The sequence below is a fragment of the Boleophthalmus pectinirostris genome, unplaced genomic scaffold (assembly GCF_026225935.1).
Source record: "Boleophthalmus pectinirostris isolate CB_2022bp ecotype Guang Dong unplaced genomic scaffold, ASM2622593v1 HiC_scaffold_1, whole genome shotgun sequence".
Lineage (NCBI taxonomy): Eukaryota > Metazoa > Chordata > Actinopteri > Gobiiformes > Gobiidae > Boleophthalmus > Boleophthalmus pectinirostris.
Genome location: NW_026570970.1, coordinates 12,467,604 through 12,487,120, shown reverse-complemented (window position 1 = coordinate 12,487,120; position 19,517 = coordinate 12,467,604). Strand labels below are relative to the sequence as shown.

The window sequence follows — 19,517 nt, the reverse complement described above, 5'->3', positions numbered from 1 at the left end:
TATTTTCATAAAGTTTAAAATTTTACTTGCTGGTTGAACACGGGCAGCAGATAAGACATACATAAAGCCAATTACGTAACTATAACCTAACAACCATATTTAAACTGTCTTAAATTTACAGTCATAAATTGTCTTTGCATTTTGGATGGAACTTGATGAAAAAATATTGAAATATCGATATATCGTATTGTTTAATGTGATGATACAGTATCGATACCGTGGGCTGCTGTATCGATATATCGCCAAGAGCATTTTTTGGTGTATTTACTTAATTTTTTTTACAGAGCTACAGTTTTGTTGCTTATTCAGAGGAAGGAAACTTGTTTATGTGACATATTTGACATTTTCACAGTGTTGATCATTGAGATGTGTGTGTTTCCTTTTCACTTTGCACAAGAAGTGGTTTAACAAAGACTTTTACTATCAGAGCCATGACTTAGCCTTTATTTTTTATTGAACCACTCACTCTATCGAGATATGTATCATATCAGCCACTTCTTAATGATACCCAGCTCTATTGATGACATACACAGAGGTATTAGAACTCAGCTCTAATTTGGGGTTTTTGCACTTTTCTTTTTTCCACAAACTGTCACGTTTCTGATGTAAAACTATGAGAAATATTTACCACAAGTATTACCTCACCAAACTAAGTCATAATTAGAAGAATATAAAAATCTGTGATATTTAAAGTTCCTATATTACAAAAAAATGGATGCTTGAGCGTTAAGCGATGTCATAATTTTGTGACCTAAAAAAAAACCCTACATACTAGTAATTGTGTAGTCCTGCAATCTGTCTACATCTCAAAATGCTCCTATCCACTTTGTGAGGTCATATGGTAACAGCTTTTACATTTAGTTTAGGAGAGATTGGCAATTCCAGGTTTGAAATCATCTAAATAATTTATTAATGAAGGTGTATGTAATTTAAAAACACAGTGGAAAGCTTCTTACATTACAACATGACATCAGAAAATTTGGAGTTTTTTTCCCATCTGAGAGAAGAACTCAGCCTAAATATGCAGGATTTTTGTATAAATATGTGAATAAAAAAAAAAACCACAACTCCAGGTCTGTTTTTGATGAGAAAACAGCATTATACCATCCCCCAGTAAACAGCATAATGGCCTCTTTAAGAACCACTATAGCTTTCGTTTTTCATCTGCAGCTCTTTAATCCTTCATATCTCGCTGTGTTGTTCTTCAACCTTTTCTATTCTCTCTTTTATATATATATATATATATATATATATATATATATATATATACACTCCGACCTGGAGGAAGACCCGCTGGTTGTGTGAGTGTCTCCGCATCCACTGAGGGAGGAATTTACTGCGGCAGGTAGAGAGACAGAGCGGCCCATAAATCAAACGCAATCTACCCACTGCTGTCAGCCCTGATTGGAAAACCAACACTGTGGCAAGCTAGTGTGGATTAATGGCACAACACGGGCTCCATACCAAAACCTCTGTCGTGTTTGGACTTTATCAACCCTAAATCTTTCTGTCTGTTTTGTTTCTTTGATCTGATCTGTTTTTTCTTTTTTTTTTTTACTCGTTTTTATCAAAGGTGCATTGTGGAGCTTTTCTGGTGGAGGGTCTGTCAAATGCTTTTCTACATGGAGATGTTATTGCTTTGTCTGGAATGTTTCACGGTATGACATTAAACCTTTCTATCTTCATGGAGACTAAACTAGACCAAGTTACAGGTCAGATCTGTGGAGAGGCGACCACGCTCACAGTTAGAACACCTGTTTGTAGGTATTTTTGAGCCATAAAATCATCTGTAATTGAATAAATGTAAGGTAGAGCTGTTTAATGTCATAATGTGGAACATTTCAGGCAGAGCAATGACGTATCCATAGAAACAAGAACGTGACAATCCAACCAAAAAGTTACATAGTGCAGCTTTAAACACATTTTGGTATAAGCCACATATATTTATGAAATAACATTAAGATTTTTTCCCATGTTTTTATGTTTGGATTGGACAAAACGTCAAGTACAGGCAAGATTTAGCAAGATTTTTTGAGAAGCTGAAGTCACAAAAAGCAGTGCTACAGCAAAAATATTCAGTAAAATAAAATCAGAAACGGTGAGTCATGCCTTGTCTCGTTCTCGTAGATTCAGTCTTGTGTCTTTTCCCATGTTTTTACGTTTCTATTTTTGAAAAAAAGTCAAGGACTTGCGAGATTTGGCGACATTTTTTTAGAAGTTGTAGCCACAAAAAGCAGTGGTACAGTCTCATCTTGTCTCATTCTCGTAGATTCAGTCTTGTGTCTCATCTTGTCTTTTAGAAATAGTGTCTCATCTTACCCTTAACCATTATAATATTGCCAATAAACTCACAAAAAATACCCATATAAAAGATAGTCATGCATTGGATTGGAGATCATTTGTACATGAATAAATCCGTCTCTATCCCTTTGATCCGTTTCCAACCTTTGTGCCGCTGTAAAACTTCTTAGATGTCTTTAATTGCTGTGTAATTATTATGCAAGAGATGATTGCGCATATGTAGGTCAGCTTTAGGGCATGTGCAGGGTGCAGATCGGTCAGTGGGTCAGTGTGGGGAAGAGGAGAGGTGGCTGAATCAGCGTTTTCCGTACGAGGGAGGGGGGAGGGAAAGGAGAGAGGGACCACCAGCTATTATCAGACAGAAAAGCAAGGTTATCTCTTATCTGAGCATCTGTGGAGCGGTAAAAAACACGTGTAAAGGTATGTTAAGGATTGGAGTGACGAGATAGGAGAATGAACTATTTGTGTCCTTGTACTGAAGGTTCTATGGGACGCAAAATTGACTCTTGTGAGCTTTAAGCTGTGTTATAATGTTGTTATCTCATCAAAAACAGACCTGGAGTTGTGTTTTGTTTCAGTCACACATGTTTAAGTAATCCTTTATCCAAATCTAAATCCAAAACCAATTTATTTCTATAGCACATTTTACAAACAAAGCAGTTCCAAAGTGCTGCACAGAGATCAAAAAATGAAGACAACAAAAAGGTAAATTGCTAAAATTTCGTCATACAAGTCCTAAAACAATAAAACTAGTAAAATAAAACAAAAGCAAAAAAACATAAAATAAATAAAATATTATCAGTCAGTCTTCATCTCCAAAGCCCAAAATGCTCTCTTCCACCTTGTGATGTCATGTAGTAGTTTTCAAGTTCACGTTTTGAGCATTTGTTTAGAAGAGATGGACAATTCGAGTAGCCAGGCTGGCGCCACCTAGTGCCTCCGCTCAATTTCATTTCTCTCCAGCGACTAGGTCATGAATCAAAATACAATAGAGGGTTCGCAAAAACCCTGGAAGTGCAAGTTCGGGCACCAACCAATCAGCCAAAAGACATATATTCAGTGTTGTCAATGATTCCTGAGCTTAAGGATTTAAAGCCAGAACAAAGAGAATGTTTGGTGAATTTTATCAAGGGGAAAGACGTTATTGCCCTTCTTCCTACAGGATTTGGGAAAAGCTTAATATAGCAGTTAGTCTCGTTAGCGGCGCATTACATACGTCATGACCAAATAGCAGCAATTGGTTAAATGATAAAAAGTACTTGCCTACCGTCGAGCGAACGAAATCTAATGCTGCGAGGTCCGACCGTTTGTACGAAGTGAACTGAAGTAAAACCAATAATTTCAAGGCTGAGATTATCAAAATGAATCTAGGAAAAGTGTGTGGACACAGTGAAGCACTTCCTGTATTACCACATGACATCACAAAGTGGAAGAGAGCATTTTGAGCTTTGGAGATGAAGACAGACTGATAATATTTTATTTTATGATTTTTATGTTTTTTGCTTTTATTCGCTTTTACTGTTTTTTATTGTTTTAAGACTGGTATGACCAAATTTTAGCAATTTACCTTTTTGTTGTCTTCATTTCTGTTTTTTGTTTGAGAGAAGAACTCGGCCTGAACATGTGTGAAAGAAACAAAACACAACTCTAGATCTGTTTTGATGAGGAAATATGGAAATGTAATATGCGCCCTTTAAGGTGGTTACTGTTAATAATAATAATTGATTCTGTGTTATGTGGCCTTACCTTTTTTTTGTATGAAATGACAATGTACAACAACAGTGGATTTTTTGTCAATCCAAGTCTATGCTTTTTTGTTTTGGCTTTTTACATTCAAGTATATAATGAAGTGATGACAGAAAATTCTCTGTCTATTTTAGCAGTATGTCTTTGAACAATGTAAAATGAGCATTCTGTATTTTAGAAACAAGTTTTGTATGTCACGGATCACAAAACACCTTTCATAGTATGGTTTCTGTGCCGTTATTACTGTATTTTGTTGTTTCCTCATCACAAACAGACCTGGAGTTGTGCTTTGTTTTGTTTCATTCACACATGTTTAACACACAAATCCTGCATATTTAGGCTGAGTTCTTCTCTCATACTGAAAACACTCCACCTCGTGATGTCATGTGATAAGTGCTCCAGTATGTTTTTAACTCCATGCACCTTCACTAAAAACATTTGGATTATTTCAGATGATTTCTACTTGAACAAAAGGTAAAAGGAGCTGTTAACTTGAAACTAAGAACATGAGCATTTTACAAGAAGTGCGATTGTTATAAAACGTAATTTTATCTTTTAGTTCCTATTTTACCACCATTACTCTATGATTAGATGTTTTGTTTATTTCATCAGTATTATTGCTCATTGTTTTATGCCTGTAACTCCAACACACCCACAGATCATGTTCCTAGTTCGTGAAATGACATAACAATGACAATAACAATGACTTACGGCTTATTATAAACCAACACACAAAGAGCACATTAAAAAAAAAAAAAAAAAAAAAACAGGTTTAGAATGCACAACGTTCAACCGACTCAAATCTGTACCTGTGCTGTGCAGATGACAGGACTCAGCGCTCTCAGCTATTAAAAGTGCAGACACATGTGTAGGTCACTGTTGGGTATTTCCAAAGGAAATCAGGAGGGTTACTAGAGTGCAAACACATATTTGTACAAGAACTATAAAACATGCGTGACCTGTGTTAGCATTATTGGATTCATAATCGGTTTAATCAGAACAGTGGATTATTTAATTATCTGAACTAGAGTTAAACTTAAACGTAGTGACTGAACCATATTTGTTTCCATTTCTGGAGAAACATTTGTCTTGCTGGAGTAGAAAATACAGATACCTGCTCTCACATGTAGTGAAGTAAAAGTAAAAATGAAATCTATTTTAAAATCTACTTATAAATAGGGATGTAATGATATCCAAATCTCACGGTACGATTTTTATTGCGATATTTTGTGTAGACTAACAAAATTGTGAATATGCTGCTTTTTCCTCTTAAAATGCCTTGACAAGACTTAATCCAAAGAACTAAGATTTAAAAGTGCTTAGAACTGTTATTTCTTCATGTAGTTTGCACCAAAACGGAGCAAAGGATCATGGTCAATGTAGTTCCTTCAGTTTTTTTAGCCACTGCTGCACCAAAACAATGAATTTAAGCAAAGAAACTTGTGATTTGATATATTGTGTTGGCCCACGATATTATTGAGAGACTTTTGACGATACGATATCACAATATTTTGGTTATTATTACACCCCTACTAGTTAAGCTAAGTACAAATACCTACATTTTTTACTTAAAGGTCCTATACTTTTAAGGTTTTGCTTTAAAGGTTGTATAGAGGATTTTCCAAGGAACGAGAAATCCAGCGACTGTTTGTCCTTTTTCAAATGTTGCGCATGCGTGAAACCACCCCCCCTCCCCTACAGCTCCTACGTAGAAACGCCTTCTCCCGCCTCCTCTTTACGCCAGAAACAGGTTTGTTTACAGCCGGTGCTGCACATGACTTGTAAACAACTAACTACAGTGTTGGTTAGGCAAGACGGAGAAGTGAGGAGCGGGGGGAGCAGGTGTGCGGACATTTCGTTCGCGGACGAGAAGTGAGGAGCAGGGAGAAGAGCGGAGCAGGGAGAGAGAGAGGAGAGAGGAGAGGGGAGCGGTGCGTGGAGATTCCGTGCCCGGAGAAGTGAGGAGCAGGGGGAAGAGCGGATTGGGCAGCGGGGAGAGGAGCAGGAAAGGGGTGCAGAGAAGAGTGTGCGGAGATTCAGTGCGAATGAACTAGCTACAACACGTAGCAGCAAGCGGACTCTTTCTTTGCCTTGAAAATTACGTTTTCAGACATAGGATATCGCTTTCGTGTCCTGAAAAACGTTTGACTAGCTCTTGGAAATAAAGTACGTTTTCATAATAAGCAGAAGTTTCCTGTCCAGGAGTAATTTGGCGACCAATGCGTCAGTCTTTAGACCCTTCGTCTGCTTCAGTTGCGCCATCGCTGGAATGAATCTTCAAGAATCACCTTAGTTTGGCTTCGCTGCTTTTCCCCTTGTCTTCTTCTTTCAGCGACCTCAAAAACTGACTTTCTTTTGCGGCTAACTGCTCCTGGATTCTTGTCGCCATTGCAACAAACTTTGTGCTAACTGCGAGGAAGATATAGGTCAAAAAAAGCCGCTAAGAACTGTTGCGTTGGTGGAGTAAACAGCGTCTGTGCGTCTTGCGTCTGTGGACTGCGTGACAGGCGTAGGTAAACCACGTACCGGCGGCGCGCAGGCAGGTCAGTTACGCTAGAAACGTAGGGAGATTGATTGACAGCCTGTCAGCTCACAGATAACGAGGCAATGTCGTTATCTATTGGCAAATGTTTAGCCCCACCACGTCCAGAGTTGATGAATTTTTATTCTCTTTTTTTTGGTCATCATAATTACAAGGCTACTGCACCTCTATAATGCTATCATTGACAACTTGAAAAAAAAAAACAAAAAAAAATCCTCCATACAACCTTTAAGCCACATTATAATGTTACCTCAGCAAAACATTCTTGAAGTTGTGTTTTATTTCTTTCATGTTTGAGTAACCCTTTATTATTATTAGTCTGTCTACATCTCCAAAGCTCAAAATGCTCTGTTGCACCTTGTGATGTCATGCAGCGGTATACTTTTCAAATTAACGCTTATCGTTTACCTTTTGTCTAGTAGAGATTGAAAGTTCCAGGACTGAAATTATTGCAGCGATTTTAATGAAGACGGCGTTTAAAAACACAATGGATTACTCCCTGGGTGTTAAACATGTGTTAATGAGATAAAACACAACTCTGGATATGTTTTTGACGAAGAAACAGCATTATTACAGAGATTACGAAACAGAGTAATGTGGGCTCTTTAAGTACAGTACTTTACTTTTACTTCATTCCATTCCACCACTGCCAACCCCTCTCTCTCTCTGAGCTCCAAATTAGATGCTTCCTTTGTATCACACTTTGAACAGCATTAGTCACTTGCATGGAATCAAAATGACTGGAGAATCCATCATAGATCACAGTGCAGTGGTGTGTAGAAAATGACTGACGACTCTGTCACAGACTCTGCAGTGTAATTAGTCTCATGTGCTTCCTAATCTGCATTTGATATACAGCCCCACAGAACATCTCCGAACGATGTGTCATCTCTTTTAATAGGATGCTGTTTCTACACTCTTCCTGGACTCCAAATGTATGTTTCAGATGAAGATTAAAAATTTCCTATTACAAAACTGATTGGGAGTTGAGGTTGATGCTAATAGACCTTTTTCACACCAGTCAGAAGTGTCACGATGTAGGGTAAACGTCACTTGAGTTAATGCTTTTCTGTGGCAAAATATCTGTGGAAATGTCTTGCATATTTTCCACCAGCTTCATAAATCTGCTATCCAAGTTCGCGTCACCTAGTGCCTCCACTCAGTTTTATTTCTCTCCAGCAACTAGGTCAGGAATCAAAATACACTAGATGGTTCGCAAAAATCCCGGAAGTGCAAGTTCGGGCACCAGCCAATCAATGAAAAATGATATATTCTGTGTTGTCAACGATTCCCGAGATCGAGGATTTAAAGCCGGAATAAAGAGAATGTTTGGTGAATTTCATCAAGGGGAAAGACGTTATTGCCCTTCTTCCTACAGGATTTGGGAAAAGCTTAATATACCAGTTAGCCCTGTTTGTGGAGCATTACATACCATACATACAGACCAAATAGCAGCGACTGGTCAAATGATAAAAGGACCCGCCTACCATCGAGCGAACGAAAACTAAGATGGCGAGGTCAGGCGGTTTGTATGAAGTGAAACAAAGTAAAACTGGCTGATGAATCAGGCTATAAATCTGCCCCATCACCAAATCTTCATCCAACAAGTTTAACAAAGAACATATTCGGTCCATGAAGAATTTATCCACAACTATCATGGTAAGAAAGATGAAAACGTAAAGGCAAAAAACGACTAGCATTAGTGAACTACCCCTGAGCAAAACTAACATTATGGTCATGAAAAAAGAACAAGATGGTAAACTTGAAAACATGGAGTGTCCAGCACAGTCTCCAGACTTAAACCCCATCGAGCTGGTTTGGGATGAACTGGACAGAAGAGTGAAAGACAAGAAACCTACAAGTGTCACACATTTATGGGAACTTCTGCAACAGACTTGGGAAGAACTTTCTGAAGAATATTTGATTTCTGTTGTAAAAACGAGCCACAAATGTGTTCAGCTGTTACATCTGCCAAAGGTGGACACTTTCATGATCATCAAAAGTTTAGAATACGTTTTCATCAACAGTAGGGGTGTGCAAAAATATTGAAATATCGATATATTGTATCATTTAATGTGATGATACAGTATTGATATTGTGGGCTGCTGTCAAGAGTATTTTTGGTATATTATACAAACTTATTTTGTTACAGTGCTACAGTTTAGTTGTTTGTTTAGAAACTTTTATGTGACACATTTGACATTTTCACAGTTTTGATGATTAAAATGGGTGTTTTTCATATTAAGTTTGCAAAGGAAGTGGTTTAACAAAGACTTTTAGTATCACAGCTATGATTTAGCCTTTATTTTTTATTAAACCGTATCGAATCGCTTTGAAATATCTCATATTGAATCAAAAGTGCACTGTATCGTGGCCCATGTATCGAGGCATGTTTCGCATCAGCAACTTCTCAATGATACCCAGCCCTCGTCAACAGTCAACAGTAAACAGTAAAAAACTGGAAGAAGTGCGGTGTTGTAAAACTTTTGACCGGTAGTCAATCAATCATCGAAAATCTGAATAAAATTCATGTCACTTCTCACAGTATCTATAACACATTTTGATATTGTGACATCTCTGTTTCATTGATACTGACTGAAGATGAATACTCTAAAATAACTTGGATTAATTTGATTGATTTGTTGTTTGATAAGTTTTGTGGCATTGATCAAGTCGGGACATGCCACAACACAGATGCATCATGATTTAATTTGTATACTCAAGGGCAAGTATGTCCTGTCCTTTCAACACGTTCTGCTCCATCATTTAAAAGTACACTCTGTAACTTTTCCATTTACACAAACTATCTGCTTGTCTCCATGGAGATGTTATTGCTCTGCTGGGAATATTCTACAGCAGGGATGTCAAACTCAGATTCACAGAGGCCAAAATTAAAAACTGGAACTAAGTCATGAGCTAAACTAAATATTTATTGAAAAATTTCAACAACATCTGCATGTTTTCTCTTCTTTCAAGATATGTAATGTTAAACCTTTTCTCATTAAAATAAATGTTTAATAATAGTTTTGCTTAAACATTGAATCCAGAACAAGCAAAATATAAAATAATAACAAAATTTTAAATAAATAATGTCTGTAGCCGGCGGACCAGCTCAAATACATATTTGATTTGATCTCATGGGTCAAATATAATTATATCGCGGGCCAAATTTGGCCCCCAGGCCTGAGTTTTACATGTCTGTTCTACAGTATGGCATTAAAAGAAGGTGACAACACTCATTGTGCACAGTAGGAATGCAATTTTTATTTTTATTTTATTTTTTCCAGGCAAATTTGTTCAAAAAAAAAAAAAGTGTAAAAATATGCAAGATAGATATGTGTAATGCCATAGTGTGGAACATTTTAGGGACAATTAGGTGGCAGATCCCTCAAAAGAAAAGATCCATAGTAACTTTTTGGTTGGGGCCCTATCATCTGTGTGTTTCTATGGATATGTCATTGCTCTGCCTGGAATGTTCCACAGTATGACTTTAAACAGCTTGTTACATTTACTCAATTACAGGTGGTTTTATAGCTCAAAAATAACCAGAAAAATAGACATTCTGACTGTGAGCGGGGTTGCCCCTCCACAGATCTGACCTGTAACTTGGTCTGGTTTGGTCTCAGTGAAAATAAATAGGTTTAATACCACACAAAATCTGTAAAATTTCCAGATGCTTCTATCAAATTGAGTCATTTATCGTGAATAGACTTGACTGACAGCTGTACTCAGGTCAGCTTTGGTTTTACGTGTTCCCCGCTCAGAGGTTTTGTTGTGCGTTTGGCTTTGACATAAAGAGGAGCAGCGCCACTACGCTGTTCTATTGTGCATTTTCTGCTGCCAGGCAACTCTCCAAACTTTATTGTAAACACTGTGAGCTCCTGAGCCTGGACTTTGTGTGAGTGTGCCATTGTCTATATCCGCACTGGGGAAGTGAATGCACCGTCCACAATGCTCTTACGCACGGTGACTTGTGCCGTTCTTTGTGCTAAAAATATTTGAGCTCTTTACCATATTTGTACAACTGACCTTACACAACCTTTTGTAAATATTGCGTGGATGACTTTTTGATGTACAATTAGTAAAGCTGTGTATAGCTGAGAAATACTTGTTATAGTATATTTCTATATTTAATTTTTACTTGTACATATATACATTTAAAGGTGCATTGTGTAACTTTTCTGGTGGAGGGTCTGTCACCTGCTTGTTTCTATGAATATGTCATTGCTCTGCCTGGAATGTTCCACAGTATGACATTAAAAAGCTCTACTTACATGTATTCAGTTACAGCTCATGCATTAAATACCGACAGAAACAAGTATTCTGACTCTGAGTGGGGTCGCCTCTCCACAGAGCTGACCTGTGACTTGGTCCGGTTTGGTCTCCATGAAGATAGAAAGCTTTAATGCCATACTGTGGAACATTTCAGACAAAGTAATAACATATCCATGGACGGACCCTCCACCAGAAAAGTTACACAATTCACCTTTAAATAATGATGCCTTATTATGACTATGTCTCTGGGCTGGCCTGTGAACGCCTTGGAGGAGCTGGAGGAAGTGTCCGGGGTGAAGGAAGTCCCTGCTTAGAGTGCTGCCCCCGCGACCCGGCCCTGGATAAGCGGAAGAAAATGGATGGATGATTAATTATGCTTTATTTGACATCAATCTCTTGCTATTTTTTGCATCGTATTTTGAATTTATTATTACAATTTATATTTTTGCTTATTGTGATGTGTGAGTTACTGTGTCCAAATAATCTCCCTTGTGGATCAGTAAAGCTTCTGCTATTTTAAACTTAATAGTGTTAAACTTTTACATTGTTGTTGTTAACCACATGCTAATTTCAACTCATGTTTTTCTTTCATTTTTTTGGTGAATTCATGTTCCTCTGTATTATTATTAATTATTACCAATACACAAATAGATTTTTGTGTTCTTTTAGCCATGTCAGAATGTTACCTGGTAGGGGTGTAACGATATCCAAGTCTCACAATACGATATCGTCATAGTATGAACCTCACAGGACGATATTTATTGTGATATCGTGGGAAAGCTCACATATATTAGGAATGTAACAATATCCAAAGTTTTCGGTACGATATTTTCACGATATACATCTCATGGTATGATATTTATTACGATATTTTGTGGAGGCAAAACTGTTAATATGCTTTATTTTTTCCTCTTAAAATGCATTGACAAGACTTAATCCAAAGAACTAAAAGTGCTTAGAACTGTTATTTCTTCATGTAGTCTACACAGAAATGGAGCAAAGGATCATGGTCTATGTAGTTCCCTCTGTCTTTTTTTTAGCTACTGCTGCACCATAACTCTTAATTTAAGCAAAAAGACTTATAATTTGATATATTGTAATGGTCCATGATATTATTGTGAGAACTTTGATGATACAATATCACGATATTTCGGTTATTGTTACATCCCTATTACCTGGAGTTGTGTTTTGTTTCATTCTCTCACATTTCTTTTATTATTATTAGTTTGTCTACATCTCCAAAGCTCAAAATGCTCTGTTCCACCTTGTGATGTCATGAAGCGAGTGAACAGCTACATTTTGTTCAGTGGAAATTGGAAATTCCAGGGCTGAAATTATCCTAAATATGCAGGATTTGTGTGTTAAACATGTGTGAATGAAACAAAACACAACTCCACAACCATTATAAAATAGAAAATAGTGTAATTTGGGCCCTTTAATACCAAAAAAAGCTTCTACTGTACGACTGTTTAGCTTTAAATATTACACTACACAACTTCTTCCACAATATCACATTTTTGACCTTTCTCTTCCCTTTTCCCGGAGAGAATCGTAAGTCCACAAATTCACCAAAAAACACAATTTCTGAGACATTCCGAGCCCTAATTGATTTATGCGTGACCTTTCTGTTCTGTTGCCATCTACACTAAAGCCCCAGTCTCCTGCTGATAAAACTTTTATGAGCTTAAGTAATGAAGAGTCTCCTGATGCCTGCAGGTCAACTCGGGACTTTCCACTTAAAGCCCATTTGCTTTGTAATTCAGTTCCATTCACGCTGAATTTGGGATGACCTAAACTCTGAGATAAATGCGCAAATGTTATTAGGAGGACTAATATCAACTGAATGGACTTTGTGTGATATCGTGTACTAGTACAGCGGTGGAGGAAGTACTCAGTTTGCTTACTTAAAGGTGCATTGTGTAACTTTTCTGGCGGAGGGTTCATCAAGTGCTTTTCTTCATGGAGATGTTATTGCTTTTTCTGGAATGTTTCACAGTATAGCATTAAACCTTTCTATGTCTATGGAGACCAAACCAGACCAAGTTACAGATCAAGGTACTTTTGAGCTATAAAATCAGCTGTAATTGAAAAAATGTAAGGTTTAATGGGCTGTTTAACGTCATACTGTGGAACATTCCAGGCAGAGGAATGACATATCCATAGAAACCCTAAGCGAAAATGTTACACAGTGCAAGTAAAAGTACAAATACTGGAGCAAATAGATGCTCAACAAAAAATATCACATGATAAAACCTACGTAAGTAAAAGTATTAAAGTACCTGTTTTAAAAATGTCCTTAAAGAGTAAAAAGTAAAAGTATTTTGTGCAGATTTTGTGTTCTTATAAAGCTCCAAATGTACTGATTTTGATAGTTTTGTCTTGAATTTTGTGTTTTTTATTTGTATATTTTTGTTTTGCTCAAACTACAAATGTGTTCCAAATAAAAATAAACCCCTCAGCATTTTCAGCAAGATTCAAATGATAATAAAAAATACTTTCACTTTTCAGTCCAGGTAAAAAATGTAGAAAGTACAACTGCCTTGTCTCAAATGTAGCCACTTTAAAATCTACTTAAAGGTGAACTGTGAAACTTTTCTGGTGGAGGGTTCGTCATATGCTTCTCTTTGTGGATATGTCAATGCTCTGTCTGGAATGTTCCACAGTATGACATTAAACAACTCTACTTTACATTTATTCAATTACAAGTGGTTTTATAGCTCAAAAATACCTAGAAATATAGACTTCTGAATTCTGAAAAACTGAATTCTGACTGTGAACAGAGCTGCGTCTCCACAGATCTGACCTGTAACATGGTCTAGTTTGGTCTCCATGAAAACAGAAATGTTTAATATGTTTCCATACTGTGAAAACATTCCAGACAAAGCAACAACATCTCCATGGAGAAAACTATTTGACAAACTCTTCACCAGAAAAGTTACACAATGCACTTTTAAGTAAAGTACAAATACTAAGTACAGTAGGCTACTTTACTGCTTTACTTCATTACGTTCCACCACTGATACTACACAGTGTTGCCGGTGTCTTTTTCTAGCTGTTTTTATTTGTATATTTCTGTTTGCTCAAAATACAAATGTGTTCCAAATAAAAATAAACTCCTCAACCTTTACAGCAGGTCTCAAATAATAATAAAAATACTTTCACTTTTCAGTCCAGGTAAAAAATATGGACAGTACAGCTGCCTTGTCTCAAATGTAGTGAAGTAAAAGTAAAAAGTATCCATTTTAAAATCTACTTAAAGGTACACTATGTAACTTTTCTGGTGCTTCTCTTCGTAGATATGTCATTGCTCTGCCTGGAATGTTCCACAGTATGACAAACAATTCTACTTTACATTTATTAAATTACAGGTGGTTTTATAGCTCAAAAATACTTAGAAAACCACATTCTGACTGTGAGCGGGGTCGCCTCTCCACAGATCTGACCTGTAACATGGTCTGGTTTGGTCTCCATGCACATAGAAACGTGTAATGCCATACTGTGAAACATTCCAGACAAAGCAATAACATCTCCATGGAAAAAAAACATTTGACAAACCCTCCTCCAGAAAAGTTACACAATGCATTTTTAAGTAAAGTACAAATACCTAAAAAGTATACTTAAGTACAGTAGGCAACTTTACTACTTCTACTTCATTACGTTCCAGCACTGATACTTCACAGCGTTGCCAGTGTCTTGTCAGAACTTGCTCCGGGACAAGTCTGAAACCTGAATGAGTTTTTGTGTACAATGTTTAAAGAGAGCGTAGTGGCTGTGTGCATTCAGATTGATGACAAAGATTATGGATTAACTGGATTTTTACAGTTAGCTGTTCCGACTTGTCGAGGAAATATTGGGGAGTATTCGAGGTCAATGAATATAGGATAAAAAATTGCCTTGTCATAGTAGTTTTGTCACCATACCAACATTTCAAACTCATTTTTAATACTGAGGAATAAACTTGAGACTCAGTACTGACTCAGATACCACAATGATAATTAAAAACACTCTTTATTTAGGCAATAGAATGTGATTTTCAACCTTAAATCATAGTGCTTTCTTTTATATTACCATGTGGTCTTATATCTGTGGGCGTAAACTAGTCTAGGTGCTCTTATACTTGATACAGCTCGAGATCATCCTAAAACTATTCAGGAAAGGCTCATTTCTATACTGTAAATGTGACTTTTTAGTATTAATACTTGCTCAAATGAGTATCTAGTTTCAATACTAGTTTTAGTATTGATTAGTATCTGATTTTTGGTACTTTTGACAGCCCTAGTCAATAGTGATACCAAAATACTGATATACTGATACTGACTGAGATATCATAAGGTTGATTCTTATTTTTTTTTTAAAGAAGTATTTATTTATTTATTAAATTACAGGTGATTTTATTTCTCAAAAAACAGGCATTCTGACTGTGAGCAGGGTCGCCTCTCCACAGATCTGACCTGTAACTTAGTCTAGTTTGGTCTCCGTGAAGATAGAAAGGTTTAATATCATACTGTGAAACATCCAGACAAAATATTGATGTATTTATACTGACTGAGATATCATAAGGTTGATTCTTGTCTAAAAAAACAAACAAAAAGTATTTTTTTAATTCAATTACAGGTGGTTTTATTGCTCAAACAACTGTCATTCTGACTGTGAGCAGGGCTGACTCTCCACAGATCTGATCTGTAACTTGGCCTGGTTTGGTCTCTATGAAGATAGAAAGGTTTAATGCCACACTGTGAAACATCCAGCAAAATATTGATATATTGATAAAAAAAAAAATACATTGTTTATATTCTAGTTTATCTTCTCAAATATGCACTTTTTTTTTAAATCAATGAATTATGACAGCATCTTATTAACAAATTAAATGTGCACTATGTAACTTTTTGGTTGGGGGTTTGTCATCTGCTTGTTTTTATGGATTATGTCATTTCTCTCTAGAATGTTCCACAGTATGGCATCAAACTACTCTACTTTATATTTATTCAATTACAGGTGCTCAAAAAACAGGCATTCTGACTGTGAGTGGTGTCACCTCTTCACAGATCTGACCTGTAACGTAGTCTGGTTTGGTCTTCATGAAGATAGAGAGGTTTAATGCCATACTGTGAAACATTCCAGACAAAGCAATGGCATCCCCATGGAGTAAGGCATTTGACGGTCCCTCCACCAGAAAAGTTACACAATGCACCTTTAACCTCTTCATAGTTGTAGTTTCAATACATTATTTAAAATTTCAATACAAAATTCATTGCTATCAGTATTGGATAGGAATGTAACAATAGCCGAAATATCGTGATATGTTATCGTCAAAGTTCTCACATTAATATCGTGGACCATCACAATATATCGAATTACAAGTCTCTTTGTTTAAATTAAGAGTTATGGTGCAGCAATAGTTAAAAAAAAACAGGGAACTTCATAGACCATGATCCTTTGCTCCATTTCAGTGCAGACTACATGAAGAAATAACAGTTCTAAGCACTTTTAAGTCTTAGTTCTTTGGATTAAGACTTGTCAAGGCATTTTAAGAGGAAAAGTAGCATATTTACAGTTTTGTTAGCCTCCACAAAATATCGCAATAAATATCGTACTGAGAGATTTGGATATTGTTACATCCCTAATCATGAGCCTCCCCACCACATCCTGAGCTTTCCCACGATATTGCAATAAATAACGTACCGTGAGGTTCATACCGTGATGATATCGTCGACTTGGATATCGTTACACCCCTAGTACTGGATCGATATTGTGTTGATATCATATCGAAAAAATACAAGAAAAAAACCCTCTGGTGTTACCCATCACTAAGATCGATACTTGCTCAAATTAGTATTTAGTTTTGATACAGGTTTAATATCGATTAGTGTAAGTTTTTCGATACTTTTGACAACCCGGGTCAATATTGATACTGACTGAGTTATCAAAAGGCTGATTCATTCTTATGTTAAAAAGTAAAAGTGCAGTTTTTAGGCAAGGCAAGTTTATTTGTATAGCACAATTCGCACACAAAGTAATTCAAAGTGCTTTTCAGAATAAAAAGGATTAAAATCACAATAAAGTCACAATAAAAACAAATCAAAACATAAATAATCATCATAAAATTAAAAATGGAGAGAGACTTTTAACCTTTTTTTTTTCTCTTCAGATTCCATTTCAGATTCTAGTTTATTTGCTCAAATTTGTACATTTTCGATCAGATGGATAATGAATTCACACCATATTAACTTCTTCATAGTTGTAGTTTCAATTAATTATTTACAATATATTTAAAACAAAACTCAGTGGTATCGGTATTGGATCGATATTAAACTATTTAGACTTAAACTTAGACAAAATTTACTGATCCACAAGGGAAATTATTTGGACATAGCAGCTCACACATCACAATAAAATATAATAACAAAGAGCAAAAATATAAATGGTAATAATAAATGTGAACTTGTATTACTTATTACTAGTATTGACACAAGAAAAACTGGTTTTCCCCATCACAAAGTCAAAGTAAAAGTGTTGAAATAGTCTCTGATTGGCATGTTAAATGAGAGGTACATGTGGTTGAGCTGTACAATAGAAACAGGGAGAGAAGTTCCCCTCACTATCAACCAGGAAGTGTGATGCCAGGAAGTCCTCTGCGTACTTTGCACTCTGAAACCACTGCTAATTGAAGAAACCCCATATTTGTTGATTCTGGTAAAATACACGTCACTGGCAGAGTATTTACTGAATGTGATGAGTGCACGGTTTGTTCTTGATTACAAAATAGCAGCAGAGGTCCCATATTACGCAAAATATTATGCACTCTTTTGAGCTTTAAGTCAAGTTATAATGTTGTTACCTCCTTGAAAACATACCTGGAGTTGTGTTTTGTTTCATTCGCACGCGGGTAATCCTGGACTGTTTGGCTCTGTTCCACCTTGTGATGTCACGAAGTGGTAGTTTTCACGTTAACATCTACATTTTACCTTTAGTTCAGTACAGATTGGCAATTCCAGGGCTGAAATGATCCAAATGATTCAAGTGAAGGTGTATGGAGTTTAAAAACACAGTGGAGCACTTCCTGTGTTACCAGATGACATCACAAGGTGGAACAGAGTGTTTTCAGTTTGAGGGAGAACTTGGTCTAAATCTGCAGAGTTTGTGTGTTAAATGTGTGTGAATGAAACAAAACACAACTCCAGTTTTGTTTGTAATGAGGAAACAACATTATAACATTAGAAAATAGCGAAATAGGGGCCCTTTAAAAGTGCACTGTGTAACTTTATTGGAGGAGAGTCTGGCACCTGCTTGTCACCACGGAGATTGTCCATGGTCAAACTCCGAACCAAGACCATGAATACACGTATTGATCACAGGCTCCATTTTTTATTGTTTCTTAAATTTTCAGACTGTATTAAAACTTTTTTGTTAGTGTTTGCTAATGTGTGCATTGTGTCACCATGGTAACTGCTCGGACTAGGTATCATTCAGAAGTTGCCGATATGATATATACTGTACCTCGATACATAGACCACGATACAATACATGTCTTGATACAGTGCACTTTCAATTCGATACGATATATTTCAAATCAATTTGATATGGTTCAATTAAAAATAAAGGCTAAATCATGGCTTTGATACTAAAAGTCTTTGTTAAACCACTTCTTGTTTAAAGTGAATATGAAAAACACCCATTTTAATCATCAAAACTGTGAAAATCTCAAATGTGTTGCACGAACGAGTTTCCTTCCTCTGAACAAGCAACAAAACTGTAGCACTGTAAAAAACAATAATTTCATAAAATATACCAAAAAATACTCTTGATGATATATATCGATACAGCAGACCATGATATTGATACTGTATCATCACATTAAATGATACGATATATCAATATTTCAATATTTTTGCACACCCCTAGTAACTGCTAGCCTGATTCATCAGCAGGTTTCACTTCGTAAAATCTGTCTGACCTCGCAGCATTAGGATTCATTCGCTCGACAGTAGGCGGGTACTTTTTTTTTTTAACCAGTCGCTGCTATTTGGTCGTGACGTATGTAATGCACCAAATCCCGTAGGAAGAAGGGCAATAACGTCTTTCCCCTTGATAAAATTCGCCAAACATTCTCTTTGTTCCAGCTTTAAATCCTCGATCACGGGAATCGTTGCCAACACAGAATGTATGTCTTCGTCTACATCCATCTCGACCGCTTTGTTTACTGTTGTGCTGTACCACATAATGGACCCAGACAGGCGCTTGAGTTTGACGTCACGGCTTCACAGCTCTTCGCTGATTGACGGGTGTGCGGTCTCCCGAAGTTCTTGCAAACCATCTAGTGTATTCTGATTCCTGACCTAGTCACTGGAGAAAATGAAATTGAGCAGAGGCACTAGGTGGCGCCAGCCTGGTTAAGTAACTGCTGAACATTTTGCCAACACAGATACGTACACGTATAACACCCTCAAGCTTGATGTCACTGCAAAGTATCAGTTCTATAAGATAGCTTTGGTTAATTTCAGTACATAAATGTTGGCAGGGCTGTTCAATTAATACAGCTTTTAAATTAAAATTCTCTCCTTTCTAGTAGTCAGTGTAGTCAGGTCCACAGCCAATTCAGCCAACCAGAAAACACATGCGGTTTAGAGCAGGGTTTAAGCAGGAGGATCTAATT

The 19,517-nt window shown here is 36.6% G+C and overlaps 1 long non-coding RNA gene across 1 annotated transcript in view; it reads left to right on the top strand.

The window, feature by feature from the left end:
• Positions 1-19,517, top strand: part of LOC129408318 (uncharacterized) — a 31,226-nt gene that overhangs the window by 2,078 nt on the left and 9,631 nt on the right. The window lies entirely within an intron of this gene.